Below are 7,265 nucleotides of genomic sequence, written 5' to 3' on the forward strand. Positions count from 1 at the left end.
GTGTCATGCAGGGAATTCTGGGAGTGTCAATTTACGGTTTTTCACTGTAAATTATACAATGACTTTTTCTTTTTCACTTCCAAAAACCGTATTTTAACAGTATTTTACTGTAAAATTACAGTAAATGTAATTACATTTATTCACCGAATATAGTATGGTTAACCAGTTAATAGGTTTTTACTGTAGCATTTTTACAGTCTTTTACTGTTAAAATCACAATCAATTTTTACAGTGTAGGATGCCTAATAATAGTGTTTATAACACACTGTGTAGAGAGGTAAGCGCTGTTTTTCTGCTATTCCACCTACTGTCAGAGAGTAAATGTGCATTTTCATTCAGCCTGTCTGCCATTTTTGTTCAGACCAATTATATTTGTCATACATAACCCTTTATAATGCTGAAATGTGAGTTTTATCATTTTACGAAAGTTTTTGTTTTTGTCAGTTCTTTAAATCATAGTTCTCTTTACAGTTTAAGATGTTAAAGGTGCAGTATGTAATATTGACAGCTAAAATATTAAAGAGAGTTGTTTCTCCCACCCCTCCTCAGACTCGATGCTTACGCGGGTTGCCAGATTGAGGACACGCAACAGCAGTGTTAGGGGTAACACATTACAAGTAACGTGAGTTACGTAATCAGATTACGTTTTTAAGTAATGTGAAACATTAGCGTTAAAGAGGCATGGACAGTTCTTTTTGCAGCTGATCTTATTGCATATGCATTTCTAGGAGTTTCACTTTCAGATGCAACATTTATAGGAGGCGAGTGTTTACATGAATCACGCAATGTGATTTATTATGGTTTGCGCTAGTCAGTTTACAGATATTTGCGCCATTATTTAACGCTCCAAAAAAGCATGTCTTGACCCACTTTGCTCCTGTGTTGTTGGTAGATTCCACTGCACCTGATTGTCATCCGCTCTGCTCTTTTGCGACTTCACGCTAATTTGCGCAGATTGTGTTGATCAATATGGAAACGATCTGCGTCTGTGTTCTTTAATTTGTGTATTGTCAGTAGATCAGCAGAACTTTTCATTCCCATCAGTGCTTTTATGGGATTGCGGTCTCACATTAATTTGCCCTGTTTAGTAAATCTGGCCCTTAGGAGCATTTTAGCACTTCCAGCTCCATCGTCCCACAGTCAGTGGTCTTTTGAATGGGTTTGTGGTTAAATGCCTGAAATAAGGAAAACTCATTTACTCACTAGTGCGCTTTCACAGCCTTGCTGTGCTCTAGCAAACTATTCTACAGGTGCAGTCAAAGGCAAAGGCCAAACCAGGCAGTGTTTTGTTAGTTAGAATGCTATGAATTTTCAAATTCTGCATGCGAGAAATTCCCAATCGCATGGATTCCTATTGAAATATGTCATGTGACTGCATTTATTTTGATTTTTACCATGCATTTACATTACACATTTAGTTGTATTCATTTGGAAAGATTATCTTGATGAACAAAATGTGTAAGAATCATACACTTTTTATTAGTCACTGAGCTTATTTCCAGCAATAATGCAAAATCCTACTGGCTTTTTGACAAGGGAAGCAAGGCGATGTTAATTTTGGGTTGGCTTAAAAAAATGCGTCATCACTGCAGCACTTTATACAGTGCCTCCCAAGCCTTTCCCATTCCCAAGATGCCTGAAGTTTTGTTTGAGACATTTAGTAGCATATAAACTAGATATGCATGAGCAGAACTGTATATTCTGCTTTGTTTGGAACTGCTGAGCGAGAGGTTATTGTATAACCACTCAATTAATGCACTACAAAGTCGCAGTCAGTGTTTACACTCGACCTACAATTAGCTTAGTTGTCTCTGCACATTAAACTAGGATGGAAGATGACATGATTTAAAATATAGCATTGGAAAAATTACAACACTTTAAACCAAATGCAGATTTTTGAGGTAAAAAGAAAAAAAAAAGCCTCGTAATAGCTTGTAATTTTATCTTTTTATCGAGAGGCCACAGTTGCATAATGCACCTTTAAAGCTGAACATTCATCACAATGCACAATCATGCTGACCGAGCAAAACATCTGAACATGTCGAGTTCAATAAAACAGCAAGGAACAAGGTCACTGTTTTTGACTATTCAGATAAATGCAATTTATTCCAATGAATCAGACACACATGTGTTTCAGCAGAAGACTTTGTTTTGCTGCAACCATACCATTTTTTCCTCTGGGGATTCTAGTGTTATGCAACAAACTGTGATTTATTGATGCCACCGAGTACAACAGGACATTAAAGGATACAAAGCAGCCTTTCAAACGCTTCTGGGACTGATTTTGCCCTCAGCGCCCTACACTTCATAGTCTCACTAACACACATTAGATAGGCCAACATCACAAAAGCCCATGCACAAAAGTTTACATGCACAAGAAACGGTCATGTTCGGATTACACAACACATTAACCTGACTGCCATAACCAGATTAAGCATATTCTGTTTTTTTTTTAATCTGAATAATAAAGCCAGCATATTTTCCAGCATATTTTTCAAGGTTCCAACACAGCTGCCTGGTTTGTTGTTTCCAGTAATCTTGAAGACCTGGTTCAGGTGCATTTAAATAGGGTTGGATTCATTCATATATATATATATATATATATGTTATATATCTGTGCATATCTAAACAAACGTAATTCTGGATGAGATTAGGTACAGACAAGAGCATCTCCAGTATTATAAAAGAATATCATTACTATTAACTAAGATATACACATGTAAATCATTTAAAAAAAAAAAAAAAAAAAGTTTTTCCAAGTTCATTTTTAATTACAAATATCTTAAATATTTTAATCATGATTAATAAAAATTTGAAAATGTTGCCCTTTCGTTCAAAATATTTATTCACTTTATTCACTATTTATTCAATTCATATATACTTAATAGCAGGGCTGCATGATGATGACAAAAATTATAATTGTAATTGTAATAATTGTTAAAAAAATAAGTTTCTAAAGAAAAAAGTTATACTGACAAAGCATCTTGTGAATGTGTGCTGGTCAGAAGATAGAAATGAAGAAGTGTCAGTATGTGGAGATGATTTTATTTTAATTTGTTTTGCATGGTGCAAATCAGACATGAATCAAATATGTATGATGTATCACTTCTCAAACTGAAGTTGCAAATAAAATGTAAAATTATATATATATATATATATATATATATATAATTTTAATATATATCAAAAATTATATCAAAATTATGACTGGTTTTGTGCTCCAGGGTCACATATATCTTATCTTTTACATTTTTAAGATTATTAATATGTTTTACAAGAAAACACTATTTCTACTTCAAAATTTCATGTTTATTTCAATGTGTTATTGCCATTTCTTTGTAACTGTGAAATCTACTATCCATTTCTTAATGAAAATTGTTTCTACACTAACATCACATCACTCCTATGTTCTTTAAAACAAGAAAATTAAGAAAGAAAGAAAAAATTAAGAAGTCAGTGATAAAACTGATTATTTTAAAGGGTTCCTCACCTCCTCAACAAGGAAAACGCGTACTGTATCGCGTACCTTGTCAGTGTCGTGCGCTTTGCTTGGCCATTTGTTGTGAGAAACAGGAAAGTGTGTCCAGCAACCCAGCGCTGGGTTATATTTAACCCAGCATTTTTTAGAGTGTATCGATCCTCAAAGAGTGAGAAAACGTGAACGTGCCGTGCACCTTCATCAACGAATGAATATAATTCTTCACTCCATTTTGCAACCAAATAATGAATATACCAAGTCATATCTTCTTTCTTTTCATGGGAATATTGAGGGGCGGTGGAAGAAATACGTTTTTGGAGCTTTTTCATTCATTTTGATTGAAAAAGCCCATCAACATGTTGTTTGAACTGAAAAGAATGAATGCATTACACATAAAAGCAGTGTCACTGATGTGTCCAGATGCACCAAAATTTTCACCATTTTCATCTGAACTGAGCAGCCCATTCAGAGGCAATCAGTGCAGGTGCTTCTACCCATGAAAGGCTCTATTTTGGGGAGCTTTAGCTTGTCTGTGGGGTTTCTAGAGCTGCATGAGTCCAATAAGAGCCCAGTTCAGGAGCGGCGGGTCGAGGAGTGAGTCTCATCAGGCAGTGAAAGGTGGTTATTTTTCGAGGAATTGTGAACCGCTGGTTATTAAAACTGGAGAATGCTATAAATAGGCCCTCTTTCACATTGCCATCAGCCACGTGAGAGTTTAATAGACTGGCTTCAAATCAAGCTGCTTTGAAAGAATCAATATCAGTGATGCTTGGTCACGTTGTTAAAAATATACAGTACAAACATAATTTATGTTGTAAATAATTAAAGGCATCATCATATATGCTAATTACAGTGCTTTGTGTATTGATATTCCTCAAACTGTAGTCATGTTCCTCAAACTGACACTAAGTATTAAACATTTTTGGATGAACTATGCCTAGAAGGTTTTTTTTTTTTTTCATAAAATGTTCAGATTTCAAATAATATAATATATGATATGATATGATATGATATATGATATAACAGTCAGAAGTTTGCAATAATAATTTTTTTTTTTTTGAAAGAAGTCTCTTCTGCTCACCAAGGCTGCATTTGGTCAAAAATACGGTAAAAATTGTGAAATATTTTTATAATTTAAAATAACTGTTTTTTTATGTGACTATATTGTAAAATGTAATTTATTTCTGTGATCAAAGTTGTATTTTCAGCATCATTACTCCAGTCTTCAGTGTCACATGATCTTCAGAAATCATTCTAATATGCTGATTTGCTGTTCGAGAAACATTTCTGATTATTAACAATGTTGAAAACAGTTCATATGTTTGTGGAAACTGTGATATATTTTATTTTTCAGGATTCACTGATGAATAAAAAGTTCAAAAGAACAGCATTTATTTGAAATAGAAATCTTTTGTTACATTATAAATGTTTTTACTGTCACTTTTGATCAATTTATGCACCCTCGATTAATAAAAGTGGTTTCATGGTTTGCTTCATATTTAGTTTTAATTTTTCTTTTTTTACGTTTAGACTACTTCCATATGTTTCCAATTTGAATGAATGACATAACAAACGCATAACTCAAGATATGAGTTTCTCAGGTGCATTTGAAGGCAGCATTGACCTAAGTTTGCACAAAATAAGCAACTGCTTTAGAGATGAATGGGATTGCTAACAGATACAGTATATATCTATCTATTCTTTATTCTAGAAAGTGCTAATCTAGTTTTGTTTGTGAACACACTTAGTTACGTCTAGCTCATTGTGTCTGTACTTGATAATGCGTTGGGCAATCTAGAACAGAAAGACAAAGTCCTGACTTTTTCATGAAGTGTTCTTTCAGACTAGTTGGAAGAAAACATCCAAAATACACTTTTAAGCATTTTATTGCACTTTATTTATTTGCATCTGTAGATTTCCTAGTCCACTTATTTCACACTTTCATACAGTTTTATTCCTATTCTGAAGGTTTTTACACAGGGGTTTGTTCATATTTAATTTGCAAGAATTTCTACATTTAATTCCAAAAAATTATTTTTGTTTAATTTTTTTTGTTCTGTTTTGTTTTTATGGCTGTTGACAGTATTTTTTAAATAATTAAGCGATGAAAAGAGAAATTGATACATCATTTATGGAACGTTTTATGCAACATTTTAGTTCTAAGATGGCTTAGAGAACATTCAAAAAAAAAAAATTCCATAATTTTTGCAAAATATTAAAATGACCGTTCTCATAAGTTTTGCTTTCAATGTTCACATAACCAAGAAAAAATAAAAAGTAAACTTTTTCAGACATTTAACAGAGTGGTGGTTTTGAACTTTCAGAGAACATTCCGAAATAACATTTAAAGGGAACATTAACACAACATTCCTAGAACATATTTTTAAGCTATAAGCTATTACTAAATATAATGTAGAAACTTTTTTTCTGTAAAGCTGCTTTGCAACGATTTGCATCGTGAATTGAATATTTGTGTTTGTCCATGCAGTCATGATTCCAGCGAGTGTTCCCTGGTTTTTGTGTTTTAGGACTCTTGTTTTGTAATGTGTTTATGTTCCTGTTGTTTCCCTGTTCACTTCCTTTGTTCATTTCCTGTCCCTGTTTGCCTTGCCCTGTTTGTTTCCATAGTTAACCATTGTTTCTCTCCATGACAATTAATTGACCACGCCCCTTTCCCTGTTTGTATCCATGACAACTCATTGAGGCCCTTTTTGTTCTCCTGTGTATTTAAACCTAGTGTTTGCCCATGTTCTTTATATAGTCTTGTTCTTTTGCTGGCTGTTACGTGTTTGGCTTTCTCCTGTTCATGGTTTCTGTTGTTTTGGTTCTTGTTCATTCCATTATTAAATCTCATCTGCATTTGGAACCTCTCGCCTTCATGCATAATTTCTCCCATGGCTTGCGGAGTCACACTTGTTTTTAAATTTCTTGCACACAAACATTTACAAGCTGGCGTACAATTTTTGCCCACTGCCTGGAGGTAAAAAATGCAATAAGAGGAATACTGTTGTGTTATATAAACAGCAAACCCCTAAAATGACACAGAAAAGCACACTGAACATTGTCAACGTAACATCATTAGGACACAAATAAACAATCATCAACGTGCACCTAGGACGACTGTTCATGTACAGCGCATTACCAAAAATGTGGCAAAAATGATACATGCTTGAAAGCCTCCAGGGAACTTTTTTTTTTTTGGTGTTTGCGTCATGCATGGAATGGCAAGGAAGGATCATTGAGTTCAAAACCTTGTCGGACTGGAATATTTCTCTGTACGGATCCAATTACTTCCCACTGATCAGTCCATCGGGATCCGGCTCTCTAACACGCGGCTGTTAATATTGTGATGCATTTGGCACAGTGTGTGTTGCTATCAGCTGCATATACAGAGGAAGATGAGCTGTGTCACCGAGAAGCAGAGTGTGTTTTTGACCTGTGTGTGAATCATCAACTGCAGGTGGCAAGGGTTTACATGAGATACGGGCTGAGCCCAAACTGTTATTATCTCGCTTTCTGTGAGAGTCGCTTATGTTGTGTCTGATTCACAGTTTTTACAGACTTTAGGCGTCATAGCTGTAATTTTGCAGAAGGTAAATGTACAGGTGACAGGAAAAGACAAGACAGAAGAGACGTGATGGAGAATAGGGATTATTCTGGTCCAGGAAAAGTAAAGTACTTGCTCTTTTTAAGATATTGGCTCATTTGAAAAAAAAAAACGTGCTTGTGGTGACATTTGTGTAGAATGATATTAAGTTGTTTCTTGCACATTTTGTGACACAATCAA

This window comes from Sinocyclocheilus rhinocerous, unplaced genomic scaffold (assembly GCF_001515625.1).
Source record: "Sinocyclocheilus rhinocerous isolate Xijiao unplaced genomic scaffold, SAMN03320098_v1.1 scaffold546, whole genome shotgun sequence".
Lineage (NCBI taxonomy): Eukaryota > Metazoa > Chordata > Actinopteri > Cypriniformes > Cyprinidae > Sinocyclocheilus > Sinocyclocheilus rhinocerous.